General features: G+C 35.8%; 1 protein-coding gene and 1 pseudogene across 1 annotated transcript in view; both read left to right on the top strand.

The window, feature by feature from the left end:
* DPP10 (dipeptidyl peptidase like 10) overlaps positions 1-16,932 on the top strand; it is a 1,361,034-nt gene that overhangs the window by 222,097 nt on the left and 1,122,005 nt on the right. The gene's annotated exons all lie outside the window — the stretch shown is intronic.
* Positions 8,702-9,977, top strand: LOC123598829 (annotated as a pseudogene).

The raw sequence follows: 16,932 nt of genomic DNA, 5'->3' as shown, positions 1-16,932 counted from the left end.
ATATGTTAGGCATTTAGCTTCTTTTTTTCTTTTTTTTTTTTAAACTTTATTTACTTATTTTGAGAGACAGCATAAGCAGAAGACAGACAGAGAGAAAAGGAGAAAGAGAGAATCCCAAGCAGGTTCCCCACCATCAGTGCAGAGCCCAAGGCACGGCTCAAATTCACAAACTGCAAGATCATGACCTGAGCCAAAACCAAGAGTTGGATGCTTAACCAATTGAGCCACTCATGTGCCCCTAGCTTTTTTTTTTTAACAAGTGGATGAATGAATACATGATTATAAAATTAATATTCCATTTAAATGAACATTCCAGTGAGCAGATTAAAAAGCAGGAAAAAGCAGGAAAAGCCGCATACATAGTGATTTTCTATTATATTTTATTTCTAAAGTTGACAGTTTTATTTCTAAAGTTGACATAATTTGGCTTCTATGAAAAAGAATACCTAGGAGGAAAATGGGTTGTCATCTCCTTTTAGCAGAGGTGGGAAACTCTTTATTCATTTATTTATTTTTGAGTATGAAAACATGAATATTTAGACCTCCGAATAGGAGCCATATGATGGGTGTTCATCAAAGACCCAGAGGCTTCCAGTTTTGACTATAAGAGGAGAGTTTAGAATCTGGTCTCTCCACTGCCCTCAGATATGTTAGAATTAAATGAGCATACTTTTGGGGCGCCTGGGTGGCTCGGTCGGTTAAGCGTCCGACTTCGGCTCAGGTCATGATCTCACGTGCGTGACTTCGAGCCCCGCGTCGGGCTCTGTGCTGACCGCTCAGAGCCTGGAGCCTGTTTCAGATTCTGTGTCTCCCTCTCTCTCTGCCCCTCCCCTGTTCATGCTCTGTCTCTCTCTGTCTCAAAAATAAACGTTAAAAATTTTTTTTTAAAAAATAAATAAATGAGCATACTTTTTTTTTAAGGTTTATTTATTTTTGAGAGAGAGAACATGAGTGGGAGAACTGCAGAGAGAGAGAGGGAGACACAGAATCTGAAGCAGGCTCCAGACTGAGCTGTTAGCATCCAGCCTGACATGGGGCTTGAAGTCATGAACGGTGAGATCATGACCTGAGCCGAAGTCAGACGCTCAACCTATTGAGCCACCCAGGTGCCCCATAAATAAATGAGCATACTTTTAACTTTTAAAGTCACATGTACAGCTGTGGAAGGGAGACAGAACCAGAGAACCAGACTTGGAAGCACCTTACAGTTTATATGTATGAGTCGCCTTATCCACCCGCCCCCATGAAAACTGGGGCCAGGGAGGAATAGTTATACAACATATCTTTGCAACAGAATATGAACTGGGGCCATGATGGAAAAGAGGTGTATGATATAGCAAATAAAAAGTAAAGTACTAAATTTTATATATGATTCCATTGTAACTACCAAAAATTACAACATACAAAAGATGACTAGTGATTTTTTTTTTTTTTTTTTTTTTTTGCATTTTTCAAGCATTCTCCTATGCAGGTGTTAGGAAACTTTTTTTAAACTTTTTTTTTTAAATGTTTGTTTATTTTTGAGAGAGAGAGAGAGACAGCCTGAGTAGGGGAGGGGCAGAGAGAGAAGGAGACACAGAATTTGAAGCAGGCTCCAGGCTCTGAGCTGTCAGCACAGAGCCCAGTGTGGGGCTTGAACTCGTGAATCATGAGATCATGACCTGAGCTGAACTCAGACGCTTAACCACTGAGCCACCCAGGTACTCCAGGAAACATTTTTTTAAAGGGCCAGATAGTAATTTGTTTTAACTTCACAGGCCAGGAAGTCTTTGCAGCGTGAAAGTAGCCATAGACATTGTGTAAGTGCATGATCATTAGTGTGTTCAGGGACCTTGCAAAATAAGGGATGGCCAGATTTAGTTCAGTGGCCAAAGTTTGACCACCCCCGTTTTCTTCTCTCAACAAATGTTCATTTATCAAACAAATGTTACATATTTGGTGTTGTGTTTATATACTGGGAACAAAAGTGAATAAAATCCGGTCCTACTGTCCAACTATATTCCAGTCCAAATAATAGTAATTGCCTTATTTTTAAATTAAAGTCATTTATGAATTAATTTCCTCTTTATCTTGTTGACATCTTTCTAGTGGGTGTAACCTGAAAGGTAGACTCCTTCCTTCAACATGCCTTGAGAATCTAGGGAAGGAAGAAATGCAAATGAGTAAGGAAACTTTGAGCCTATATGAATAATAATTTTTCACTGAATATAAATTACCCTCAAAATATGTGGATACTACTATTGTTTAGCTCTGCAAAGGAAGAACAGAATTCCGTGTTCATGTTGAATTTTGCCTTCAAAGACAATGGAGTCAGTGAACTACAGAATCCTTGCGATCCTTATGGAATATTCATGCTTGGCAAATCCCACTCTGTGTACTATTATTGCTCAAAGAGTGCTCAAGGGATATTGAGTAAATGCTGCTAGAGAGGAGATAAGACTTCAGAAAAGAAGAGTGCAAATAGAAACGTACATTTTTACAAAGGACTAAATTGTGTGAGTGCTAATAAGAATGCAATCTAAGTTTAATCAGGAGCGCCTTGTAGAAGTGGGGTAAGTACAAATCTGAAACATTCTGATGGCTTTGCCAGAGGATGTTCTACATGCTAAAACTTGGGCAAAAATTCTTATCAAATAATGTTGTGAGTTTTAAAAATATTCAGTAACTATACACTGATAATTGTGCCCTATAATCAGTAATTTGAGGTTTGAGGGAAAGACACATTACTTCTTGCCCAATGGGAGGTGGTGCAATGGGAATTTAGTAATCTAACATAGAAATGTTGGCCATGAGCTTGCTTTTCCCCACATGGAAATTTCGTTAGCTCTCCAGTTTGGATGAGTCTAGGTAGCAGAGGGAAAAACCACCTCAAAATCCTTTCCATCCTACATGAAGTGCCTGAAAACGGAACAGTATATTGTAGACACACTTATACTCAGAGACACAGCTGGTTCTCAAAAGACAAGTTCAATAAGGAAAGAGAAGCGAAAATAATATAAAAACGGGGAGGGGGACAAAATGTAAGAGACTCCTAAATGTGGAGAATAAACGAAGCGTTGCTGGAAGGCTTGTGGGAGGGGGAGTGGGCTAAATGGGTAAGGGGCATTAAGGAATCTACTTCTGAAATCATTATTGCACTATATGCTAACTTGGATGTAAATTAAAAAAATAAATAAAAAAAAAGACAACTTCAATTTAAGGTTCTTTCAACGTGATGAAGAGTAGGGTAAGCCTGCAGGTCCCATGGTGTTTTAAAGCTATGCACAGTTTTTTTCCTGCTTAAGGATTTATGTTGTTTACCATCTTGTATCCTTCTAACATTGATAAGTTTATCTTTGGCAAAAGATGCTACCCATTCACTGCTCACCACTCACTCTGTTGTGTTACTTCCAAGGAGCACATAGAGAGAATGCACATCTGGGCTGCATCACATGTTCCCAGGCCTCTCACCTTAGAATTGCTGCCAAGCCTCTTGTTTTCCTTATCTCTAAAGGTGAATAAAAGTAGTACCTACTTTACAGCGTTGCTAGAGTAAAAGCAGGTAAAGCCTTTGAGGTACCTGAAAGTATCTTTTCATAAAAAACTTGAAACTATTAATAAGAATACCAACAAAAATATATTTATGGTCAGCAAAAGTTCAGGCAGCAATTCAGCCCTTGTGCTTATTCTGAAACTAATTTCCAAACTTTTCCTGAATTATCAGCTGACTACTAAGACATTGTATATAATTAACAATCCTGGAGCCAGAAACTTGAATGTTTCTTCTTTTTTTTTAATTTATTTTGTCATTTAGCATAGTCGATCACTAGCGATTTTTAGTGTAGAGGTAGAATTCTTCACATAATATGTGGCCGTATCATTCGTCAACCAAATAGGGCATTTGTAAAAGTAAAAAGGATATTAAAATAATTAAATGCCACAATTATCACAATATTGATTGATGGATTAATACAACGGATTTATTGATTTTGTAGACCTGTATAACTCGAAATGTATTTTCAGAAATAGAATTCTTTCAAAATATAAAAGCAGCATATACATTTTATTAAAGCAAAATTAATCTTCCTTTGTATTTATTATCTGTATAGTAAAACTATAGCATATGCACCTTAATTATTCTTGGTACACATTTTCATACTTTAATCAATTGTTATTTGTATCTGTTTCAAACCTCATTGCTTGTATATTTCTGAAGAATGTATATTCACTTGCAATATGGTCTTATTTAAATTATTTTTCATAAAAATATGAAGTCTTCAAACATGTAATCTTCAAAATTGCATTTTATGGTTAATAACTTTGAAATTATTGAGATCCTCATTTGACACTCTTTGTAGACCATAATATTTTTATTTGAGAGCATACTTTTTTATATACGCTAAACTCACTCCTAATTATGAGTCAGTTTCTTAAAATAAATCTCTCTCTCTTTATACATGAATGTGTGTGTGTGTGTGTGTGTGTGTGTGTGTGTGTGTGTGTGCAGATACACACACATATATATTCATATATACTTTTGGTACTTTTGTTTATGTCTCTCTAGAAAATCCTAGTACAAACAATAAACTTTGTAAAGTTCTACTTCACTTTCATGAATTGAAAGGAAAAAAATGGAACTACTATTGAAATTAACTTTCTGTTTGATGAGTCTAGCAACACTGATGTAAAACTAGATTCATTTAACTGTTTCCAAAGTTCTTTTATTCAAGCCAATAAATTAGCAGCTATCACTTTGTATTTTATTCTTGTACATGAAAACTTGGAAGTAAAAGTGAGCAAGATGAATTTAGAAGAAGAATAATTTGATCTAAATAAAAAGTCACTTTGCATAGAATGGTATATAAATATGTCTTGTTGCTGCATGTATTAAATCTTTTTTTTTCCAGTATAGTTATCTTAAATTAACTATAGTATTTGAAGGCCATTGAGGTGTTTTTAAGTAGACTTGAGTTCCCCAGTTTTAGTATGATCAGTGATATTGTTACAATTATTATGGGGGATAATCACTAATGACATATATTTTGTGCAAGTTACATTATCAACTTTCTTGAGAAGCAGAAATCTCAGCGTTAAACTGTAATTTTTCATTTATTTCATTATTTCATGTCATTTTTCATTTATTTCTCCTAAAGTGGATTATTGTGAAATAAAGAAATAAAATGATTATTTTATGCCACAAAATGAGGAAACAACAGTTGTAGCACCACACATCAGAATACTGTATCTCTTGCTAAGGCAGGGCTTCTTCTGTTTCCCACTCAAATTTCACATATACACTTCCAATATTTCCTACATTTTCCATTGGTCTTGCTGACTAATACCTTGGTGGCTTGAACTTTTTAGGACTGTGGGACTGGCTATGGCCCTAGTGGAAGCAAATGGTGCCCCAAGTGGGTCCTCAGGGGGTAGTATCAAATTCTTCTGCTTCTTCCCCAGGAGATTTGAAGCATTTCTGAGTGTGTCTCATTTTATCAGAAAGAGCCCGCCACGTTCTGCCTTAAAGAGTTAAATTAAAGTTGTGGTGCATTTAGAAGGATTGGGAAAGAAGTAAGGTATGGATCCTGTTTATCTTTAAATTTAACCACCAGTTAAAGCAAGAACTCTGTTCCGTGAACCTAAGTGTCCCATGTGCTAAGAGAGATCACAGAAACTCACAGTACAAAGTGGAGAACTCCCAGACCTACACTAGGTCATTTGAATTCAACTATTTAAAATAAAATGGCATTGTTTAAGAACGAAAATTCTGGAACAGATGCCAAATCAGAAAGGCATCAAGGCAACACTTGTAAATTGGACTTGTCCCAGAGAAACTAGGACACATGGTTAGCCTAAGTATGAGTCACCACCTGACCTTCTGACTGCCACTTACAAATAATTTATCTGGTATATATATGTAAAATATTTGTCAATTCACTATTTTCAAATTTAATTATCTCAACTTTCATTTCCATAATAATTATGTTCTTCCTATATGTTCTTAAAATATCTTTCATGCTTTTGTAATTGTTGGATATCATAAGAATAACAATGTGAGTCAAATACTTCAAAATTAAACCCAAACTCAGCAAAATGTGATGCTTGCTCATGAGTCTCACCACTAGTTATTGGTATGGGCAGAGCTAATGTATTTTGTTATGGAGCACAGCTTTTTTAATATGTGTGACAGTAAATGACAAGTTCACAGAAGAGAGACTTATTGTTTTAATACTATTGAGTAGATTATACAAATATCTCAACCCATGTGAAATTACATATAATGAAGATTGAAAGAATATGACCCATCACAGAGATGCTCAGTTACGTATCTGTGCCCCAAACTGAGAACCATAGCCTTTAACAACAGGGAGAATATTTGGTGACCTTTCATTTCTGTATTGGAGGACCATTCTACACCTCTCTGATAGGAGAAATCTTGTTTCAAGTTTCAAAAGTCATGTCTTTCATTACCTACTCTCTCTACCATGTTTTGACCTCAACTTGTAGTTACATGTAATGAATTGTCATCATGTTCTCTCACATGTACCTGTTTATGTTTCTGTATTCTGTAAGTCTCTGTCTAGGACAGGGCCAAGTCTTATTCTTTGTATTTTAACAGCCACTTAGTGTGATTTAAAATAGAGTAAATAGCTCAAGATGTGCTTGTTGAAAAAAAAAATGTCAAGATTGCATTCACTTTCTGGTCATAATTGTCCTACTGACCATCGTTAATGATTACCATTTTTAAAATTCTAATTAATGTATAAGTCAAAAATTTTGTAGATTTCAGTGTGACAGTTGAACTCCAAATAACTCTAGCTTGAGACAAAAACAGTACCAAAAATCATTCTAATTACTGTGATGGCTTTAAATAAAGGTATATGCAAGCAGAATTTGTGTAATTTTTAAAAACCAGTAATACAAGTATGTTTAAGACCACCGGTTGTTCAGCCTATAGTAATTGGTGTACATATCTATCTGTAGCAGCATGCTGTCAAAGGATCTTTGGTATTGTGGCTGGGAAGATGGTCTTATATCAATAAATGAGTTATATCTTTCTGCAGAAACTTTGTCTCTTTCACATTACAGAGTATCAGACTCAGTGTTGAATTGCTGACACTATAATAATGAAAAGAGTTTTCAGGTGAAAGGTTTTATAAACTACTTTATTTTTTCAACATACTTACCTACACAAGAAAACAATTCAGTTCAAGTAGTTAAAATGACATATTTAAAATTACTTAGTAATTTGTCACTTAGGCTGCCTTTAAGCCATGAACATTTTTGCTAAGTGAAACAGGCTTTCTCACACACAAAAAAAATGAACTGTTGTTTCTTTTTTTTTTTTAATTGTGAAGAACATAGTGTGTTTCAGGAAGAAACCATGTTTAAAACATCTCTCTTTGTCAATGTCATGAGGCTTATCCTAATCAGAGCCCCCATTTGATGTCTGCAAAATTTAGAGTATCTTTAAACACAGAATCTACACATGCTAACATACAGAATATGCTGTGTTTCTATTTCAAGGGAAAATTGTGTTTACCCTATTACCTATCATCATAATACCTGTCTGAATTGTTGTTGTAAGTCATTCATCATCTTAGAAGTAAATAATTTTCTGGGTGTGTTGAAGGAAAAATACATCAATATAGAGAATCATGATGGTGTGATTACAGTAATTATCCCATGTAACACGGGTAGTTACTACTATTTAGTTCTCTTCTAATTCATTATAGAGCTAGTAAAAGTCACATTAGGGAGGATATACAAGGTGAAATAACATTAAGGAATTTTTACTCACTGGAAATGAAATGAATAAAAGGCTTTGAAGTAGATTTGATTTACAATATTTTTCTGGCTAAACTCTAGGGTAAATTTTAATTACCTATATTATAGTTTTGAGAGGGATTAAAATAACTTTCAACTGGAAACATTATTATAAATAGTCATTGAAAAGATGAAAAAGTCAGGAAGACAACAGACTTGAAAATATTCTATTTTTCTAAAATTTATCATTTGTGTTGTTGATTAACGGTTTCTTTTTCTAGATCCTGGATTATGCAGAGACAGAAATCACATTATTTCTCTTTTTTCCCTAATGCCAAACAAAGTGGCATATGGAATATAGTGGTATATGGAAAGTGATACGTGGAGTGCTGGGTCTCCCTCGTGCTAGTGTGTGAGAGCTGATTGTTAGGCTTTAAAGAACTGTTCAGGCTGTTTGGTGTTGCATTGGTAGTTTGACATTAGGCGTGGTGGGAGTATTTCTAATACAGAATTAGGTAGGGAAAGAGTTTTTCCCCAGAAAGCATGTGACTAAGCATTTACTGGAATACCATCAGAAAGTTTTCAATAAATGGTGAGTGAACAAAGAATGAGTGAATGATTAAAACAAAACAACATAGTGATAATCTGCAATAATACAAAGAAATGCAAACCATTCATGACATAAACACGTCATTAAATAAGATAAAATAGGGGCGCCTGGGTGGCGCAGTCGGTTAAGCGTCCGACTTCAGCCAGGTCACGATCTCGCGGTCCGTGAGTTCGAGCCCCGCGTCGGGCTCTGGGCTGATGGCTCAGAGCCTGGAGCCTGTTTCTGATTCTGTGTCTCCCTCTCTCTCTGCCCCTCCCCCGTTCGTGCTCTGTCTCTCTCTGTCCCAAAAATAAATAAACGTTGAAAAAAAAAATTAAAAAAAAAAAAATAAGATAAAATATTGTCATTTGGTGTCACACGAGCTTCTCTTTCTAATGTGGGCTCTTGCACTGTCTTGTTGTGTATTCTTATGCAAGAAATTTACATTCTTTGTAATATAAGCCTCTTTTACCATGTGAGGATACAATGAGACATCTACACCCTGCAGGAGGGTCCCCAACTGATGGCATCCCAATCTTGGACTTCCAGCCCCAAGAACTGTTGTGAACTAAAAGCTGACTTTAAAGTGGGAAATGATGAAAATGAACACAAGTTTTCCTTAAAAACAATCAGTTTATGCAGAGGATGAGTTGTACATTGTGGAAGCACGGGCAATGAATTGTGAAGGCAGTCCAATTGTACTTCACTGACAACTTTGAAAATGTTGGTACAGTCACTGGTTTGTCTTGGGGCTCTGAAACACCACCACCTGTGGTCTTATGGCTAAGTATGGTTTGGGGTCTATGCATATTAGCAAACAGGACTCAGTAGCTGTAGAGGAAGATGCTGAGTCATGTGAACCCCCTAAGTACATCTGGAAAATGACCTGCTTCTGGAAGTGGTAGCAAGTTTCCACAGAAAAAAGCAAAACTTGGAGTTGATAATGTTGACGAAGATATTGAAGATGATGATTTTGATAAGGAGGAAGTGAAGCAAAAACTTCAGCAAACAAATGTATATGCGATACTATATGTAATACTCATGCCAAAAAATGCACAAAAATCAAACCAGAATGAAAAAGATGCAAAACCATTAGCACTAAGATCAAAAGGTGAAGAATCCTTCAAAAAACAGCAAAAACATTCCCAAGACACCAAAAGAACTTAGTTCTGTAGAAGACAGTAAAAGAAACATGTAAACAAATATAGTAAAAGGTGGTGTCTTCCTAACCTGGGAGCCAAGTTCATCAACTGTGTGGAGAGTTGCTTCTGGATGACTGACCAGTGAGGCTATTCAAGGTCGCTGGCAGTGAAGGAAGTCTCTTAAAGGAAATATTTTATTTAGTTTGTTAAAATTTCCCATCTTATTTCATTTATGTAGCAGTTCATACACTAATGCAAAGTGTCAACTTTCCATACCATGTCTGATAATTATTATCCAGGTCCCATTGCCAAAAATGTATTGTCCAAAATGTCTGTTTAGTTTTTCAAAATGGAGCTTTACCTTTGCTTGGTTTTAAATATGTGTGGAATGTTATGATAGCAGTGGTGGTCAGACAAATGGAAATGGAGAGACAAAAATACACATGTGAAATAAACTCATTATATTAATAAAATACAAAATAAATTATATGAAGCTTAAGTAACTTTCTCAATGGTGTGTGTGTGTATGTGTGTGCATACACATGTATGTATGCATGTGTGTGTGTGTGTGTGTGTGTGTGTGAGAGAGAGAGAGAGAGAGAGAGAGAGAGAGAGAGGGAGAAAGAGAAATGCGGGTAATAATGTTCACCATATAGGAATATAATGGAGATTGACTAAAATTTATGAGATCAAATCATAGGGAATGGATTTTGTTATACATCAAAAACAGTTAGGTCAATTATTTCACATGGCTTGACTTTTATAGTAGGTATGCAATAAATATGGGAAGGGAGACAGAAGTAAAGAGAAATAAAAGAGGTTAGGAAGAAAGAAAAAAAGAATATAGAAGCTATCATAATTTTACTCATTTTTTTCCTCTGTGTACGTACACATTTTCTCTTGCCCAATCATCCATTTCACTACTATTGTCAGTGACTTACACAGCAAAAACTAGTTTGACTTAAGACATTGAAGCCCCTACAGATGCTATCTGAACCATGCAATATATGTTTAAATGTGTAATGTCTATTAGTACATTGTAATCTTTTGATAACAGTAGTCCATTTAGAATGTGTTTTGGGGACAAAGTTAAGAAACACCTTTTAATCTATTTCTGTTGCTAGCTCATTTTAAAATCAATATATGTCCTTAAAAAAATCCTAACCATATTGAAGTTTAAAATAGCTTTATATCAAGGAGAACACATGTAAATATTAATTAGGACATAAATCAGATCATGCTATGCATACTGTTCTGCAGAATGTATTTCAGACTAACAAATATGCCATGGGTATCTTTCCATTGAATGCAGAGAGATCTATTTCGTCTCTTATTTTTATATAATATTCCATAGTATGGATGAGTCAAAGAAGACTAAATCAGTCTTCTCTCACTTTTGGCTTTCACAAACAATGCATCAATGGACATTTGTAAGCGCATGTATATATGTGTGTATATATATGTTTTTGTATATGTATGTACATACACACTCTATTACATATGTAGGCACACACATATTGTTTTCATACATGGATAATTATATATGATAAAGTCTTAGAGTTCGAAGTGCTTTAAATTTGGCTAAATATGACTAAATTATTCTCCAGAGAGGTTAGGCTAATTTATATTTTCTGCAAAATAAAAATTATCTTTTCTCTGTATATCAAAAAAATGGTTTATAAATCATCTCAGAAATTTCTTCAAGTTTGATATATGAAAAAAACTTTAAATTTGCATTACTTGATAATTAATGAAGGTGATTATCTCCACATATATTTATTACTTCTCAATTTTTTCCCTACATCTTATGTTCATACTTTTTGCTCGTCTTTCTATTGGGTTATAAGGCATCTTTTTAAAAATATATCATTATGTCAGTTTGTTCCATATAACGTTTACATTTTTGTTTTCCCTTAACATTTTCTGTGGTGCTTTTTACTGTGCCATTTAAAAATTTTATGTGGTGAAATCTTTCAATATTTTGTTTTAAGATTTATATCACACACACCTTTCCTCACATTTTCCAATATTTTATACATATTTTTATATTTAAATCATAAATCGTATGGAATTTATTTTGGTGAAGTGAGAGAGCACTGGCTTATTACGTAATGGCTGGAAGTTATCCCAATAACACTTTTTGAATAATCCATCTTTTGCTTGTCCATTTGAAATACTTGTTTTCCTGTATTCTGATTATCATTGTGTCCTGGGTATATTTAAATCTCCAAAAAATTTTTCCAGTGGTTATTCTAGTCTTGCATCTACAAGATCTTGTTGTAATTTGGTTGTTTTGTTATATGTTTTAATATCATTTAGGATAAGTTATTTTTCATTATTCTGTGTGTATGTGTGTGTGTGCTCTTGATTTCTGCTTGGGTCATGATCTCACGGTTCATGAGTTAGAGCCCCACATGAGGGAGAGCAGAACCTTTCAGTGCAGAGCCTGCTTGGGATTTTCTGTCTCCCTCTCTGCCTCTCCCCAACTCAAGCTCTCTCTGTCTCTCCCAGAATAAATAAACATTAAAAAATATTTTTACACATTGCAAATTTAAACACAGAGAGACACACAGATGTATACTCATTGAAATTTTCACTGAGCTTACACTAAATTTACTAATTGGTTTATAGAAAACTGACATGATACAAAATGGAATCTCTGCATGTCACCATTTTTTTAAACTTCTTCTTGCTTCCACAGTCTTGTAACTTTATTCATATAAGTCTTGTATATTTTTAGTAAAGGCATTTTCTTTTCTTTTCTTTCTTTTTTTTTTTTTACTAGTTGTTGAATATTTATTGATTGAAGCAGAGTTAAACTTATGGGTTGTTTTTTTTTTCAATATATGAAGTTTATTGTCAAAATGGTTTCCATACAACACCCAGTGCTTATCCCAAAAGGTGCCCTCCTCAATACCCATCACCCACCCTCCCCTCCCTCCCACCCCCCTATCAACCCTCAGTTTGTTCTCAGTTTATAAGAGTCTCTTATGCTTTGGCTCTCTTCCACTCTAACCTCTTTTTTTTTTTCCTTCCCCTCCCCCATGGGTTTCTGTTAAGTTTCTCAGGATCCACATAAGAGTGAAACCATATGGTATCTGTCTTTCTCTGTATGGCTTATTTCACTTAGCATCACACTCTCCAGTTCCATCCATGTTGCTACAAAGGGCCGTATTTCATTCTTTCTCATTGCCACGTAGTACTCCATTGTGTATATAAACCATAATTTCTTTATCCATTCATCAGTTGATGGACATTTAGGCTCTTTCCATAATTTGGCTATTGTTGAGAGTGCTGCTATAAACATTGGGGTTTATGCATCAGTACTCCTGTATCCCTTGGGTAAATTCCTAGCAGTGCTATTGCTGGGTCATAGGGTAGGTCTATTTTTAATTTTCTGAGGAACCTCCACACTGTTTTCCAGAGTGGCTGCACCAATTTGCATTCCCACCAACAGTGCAAGAGGGTTCCCGTTTCTCCACATCCTCTCCAGCATCTATAGTCTCCTGATTTGTTCATTTTGGCCACTCTGACTGGCATGAGGTGATATCTGAGTGTGGTTTTGATTTGTATTTCCCTGATGAGGAGTGAAGTTGAGCATCTTTTCATGTGCCTGTTGACCATCCAGATGTCTTCTTTAGAGAAGTGTCTATTCATGTTTTCTGCCCGTTTGTTCACTGGGTTATTTGTTTTTCGGGTGTGGAGTTTGGTGAGCTCTTTATAGATTTTGGATACTAGCCCTTTGTCTGATATGTCATTTGCAAATATCTTTTCCCATTCCATTGGTTGCCTTTTAGTTTTGTTGGTTGTTTCCTTTGCTGTGCAGAAGCTTTTTAATCTTCATAAGGTCCCAGTAGTTCATTTAGGCTTTTAATTCCCTTGCCTTTGGGGATGTGTCAAATAAGAAATTGCTGCGGCTGAGGTCAGAGAGGTCTTTTCCTGCTTTCTCCTCTAGGGTTTTGATGGTTTCCTGTCTCACGTTCAGGTCCTTTATCCATTTCGAGTTTATTTTTGTGAGTGGTGTGAGAAAGTGGTCTAGTTTCAACCTTCTGCATGTTGCTGTCCAGTTCTCCCAGCACCATTTGTTAAAGAGACTGTCTTTTTTCCATTGGATGTTCTTTCCTGCTTTGTCAAAGATGAGTTGGCCATACATTTGTGGGTCTAGTTCTGGGGTTTCTATTCTATTCCATTGGTCTATGTGTCTGTTTTTGTGCCAATACCATGCTGTCTTGATGACTACAGCTTTGTAGTAGAGACTAAATTCTGGGATTGTGATGCCTCCTGCTTTGGTCTTCTTCTTCAAAATTACTTTGGCTCTTCAGGGCCTTTTGTGGTTCCATATGAATTTTAGGATTGCTTGTTCTAGTTTCGAGAAGAATGCTGGTGCAATTTTGATTGGGATTGCATTGAATGTGTAGATAGCTTCGGGTAGTATTGACATTTTGACAATATTTATTCTTCCAACCCATGAGCATGGAATGTTTTTCCATTTCTTTATATCTTCTTCAATTTCCTTCATAAGCTTTCTATAGTTTTCAGCATACAGATCTTTTACATCTTTGGTTAGATTTATTCCTAGGTATTTTATGCTTCTTGGTGCAATTGTGAATAGGATCAGTTTCTTTATTTGTCTTTCTGTTGCTTCATTATTAGTGTATAAGAATGCAACTGATTTCTGCACATTGATTTTATATCCTGCAACTTTGCTAAATTCATGTATCAATTCTAGCAGACTTCTGGTGGAGTCTATCCGATTTTCCATGTATAATATCATGTCATCTGCAAAAAGTGAAAGCTTAACTTCATCTTTGCCAATTTTGATGCCTTTGATTTCCTTTTGTTGTCTGATTGCTGGTGCTAGAACTTCCAACACTATGTTAAACAATAGCGGTGAGAGTGGACATCCCTGTCGTGTTCCTGATCTCAGGGAAAAAGCTCTCAGTTTTTCCCCATTGAGGATGATGTTAGCTGTGGGCTTTTCACAAATGGCTTTTATGATCTTTAAGTATGTTCCTTCTATCCCGACTTTCTCGAGGGTTTTTATTAAGAAAGGGTGCTGAATTTTGTCAAAGGCCTTTTCTGCATCGATTGACAGGATCGTATGGTTCTTATCTTTTCTTTTATTAATGTGATGTATCACATTGATTGATTTGCGAATGTTGAACCAGCCCTGCATCCCAGGAATGAATCCCACTTGATAATGGTGAATAATTCTTTTTATATGCCATTGAATTCGATTTGCCAGTATATTATTGAGAATTTGCATCCATATTCATCAGGGATATTGGCCTGTAATTCTCTTTTTTTACTGGGTCTCTGTCTGGTTTAGGAATCAAAGTAATACTGGCTTCATAGAATGAGTCTGGAAGTTTTCCTTCCCTTTCTATTTTTTGGAATAGCTTGAGAAGGATAGATATTATCTCTGCTTTAAACGTCTGGTAGAACTCCCCTGAGAAGCCATCTGGTCCTGGACTCTTATTTGTTGGGATATTTTTGATGACTGATTCAATTTCTTCACTGGTTATGGGTCTGTCCAAGCTTTCTATTTCCTCCTGATTGAGTTTTGGAGGTGTGTGGGTGTTTAGGAATTTGTCCATTTCTTCCAGGTTGTCCAGTTTGTAGGCATATAATTTTTCATAGTATTCCCTGATAATTGCTTGTATCTCTGAGGGATTGGTTGTAATAATTCCATTTTCATTCATGATTTTATCTATTTGGGTCATCTCCCTTTTCTTTTTGAGAAGCCTGGCTAGAGGTTTGTCATTTTTGTTTATTTTTTCAAAAAACCAACTCTTGGTTTCGTTGATCTGCTCTACAGTTTTTTTTAGATTCTATATTGTTTATTTCTGCTCTGATCTTTATTATTTATCTTCTTCTGCTGGGTTTAGGCTATCTTTGCTGTTTTGCTTCTATTTCCTTTAAGTGTGCTGTTAGATTTTGTATTTGGGATTTTTCTTGTTTCTTGAGATAGGCCTGGATTGCAATATATTTTCCTCTCAGGACTGCCTTCGCTGCATCCCAAAGCGTTTGGATTCTTGTATTTTCATTTTCATTTGTTTCCATATATCTTTTAATTTCTTCTCTAATTGCCTGGCTGGCCCATTCATTCTTTAGTAGGGTGTTCTTTAACCTCCATGCTTTTGGAGGTTTTCCAGACTTTTTCCTGTGGTTGATTTCAAGCTTCATAGCATCGTTGTCTGAAAGTATGCATGGTATGATTTCAAATCTTGTATACTTATGAAGGGCTGTTTTGTGACCCAGTATGTGATCTATCTTGGAGAATGTTCCATGTGCACTCGAGAAGAAAGTATATTCTGTTGCTTTGGGATGCAGAGTTCTAAATAGATCTGTCAAGTCCATCTGATCCAATGTCTCATTCAGGGCCCTTGTTTCTTTATTGACCGTGTGTCCAGATGATCTATCCATTTCTGTTAGTGGAGTGTTAAAGTCCCCTGCAATTACCACATTCTTATCAATAAGGTTGCTTATGTTTGTGAGTAATTGTTTTATATATTTAGGGGCTTCTGTATTCGGCGCATAGAAATTTATAATTGTTAGCTCTTCCTGATGGATAGACCCTGTGATTATTATATAATGCCCTTCTTCATCTCTTGTTACGGCCTTAATTGAAAGTCTAGTTTGTCTGATATAAGTGTGGCTACTCCATCTTTCTTTTGACTTCCAGTGGCATGATAAATAGTTCTCCATCCACTCACTCTCAATCTGAAGGTGTCCTCAGGTCTAAAATTAATCTCTTGTAGACAGCAAATAGATGGGTCTTTTTTTTTATCCATTCTGATACCCTATGTCTTTTGGTTGGAGCATTTAGTCCATTTACACTCGGTGTTATTATAGAAAGATATGGGTTTAGAGTCATTGTGATGTCTGTAGGTTTCTTGCTTGTGGCGATGTCTCTGGTACTTTGTCTCACAGGATCCCCCTTAGGATCTCTTGTAGGGCTGGTTTAGTGGTGACGAATTCCTTCAGTTTTTGTTTGTTTGGGAAGACCTTTATCTCTCCTTCTGTTCTAAATGACAGACTTGCTGGATAAAGGATTCTCGGCTGCATATTTTTTCTGTTCATCACATTGAAGATCTCCTGCCATTCCTTTCTGGCCTTCCAAGTTTCAGTAGAGAGATCGGTCACGAGTCTTATAGGTCTCCCTTTATATGTTAGAGCACGTTTATCTCTAGCTGCTTTCAGAATTTTCTCTTTATCCTTGTATTTTGCCAGTTTCACTATATGTTGTGCAGAAGATTGATTCAAGTTATGTCTGAAGGGAGTTCTCTGTGCCTCTTGGATTTCAATGCCTTTTTCCTTCCCCAGATCCGGGAAGTTCTCAGCTATGATTTCTTCAATTTCACCTTCAGCACCTTTCCCTCTCTCTTCCTTCTCTGGAATACCAATTATGCGTATGTTATTTCTCTTTAGTGCATCACTTAGTTCTCTAATTTTCCC

This window comes from Leopardus geoffroyi, chromosome C1 (genome assembly GCF_018350155.1).
Source record: "Leopardus geoffroyi isolate Oge1 chromosome C1, O.geoffroyi_Oge1_pat1.0, whole genome shotgun sequence".
In the NCBI taxonomy this organism is placed as follows: Eukaryota; Metazoa; Chordata; class Mammalia; order Carnivora; family Felidae; genus Leopardus; species Leopardus geoffroyi.
The sequence above is the reverse complement of the archived record's forward strand: the minus strand, read 5'-3'. Positions and strand labels throughout refer to the sequence as shown.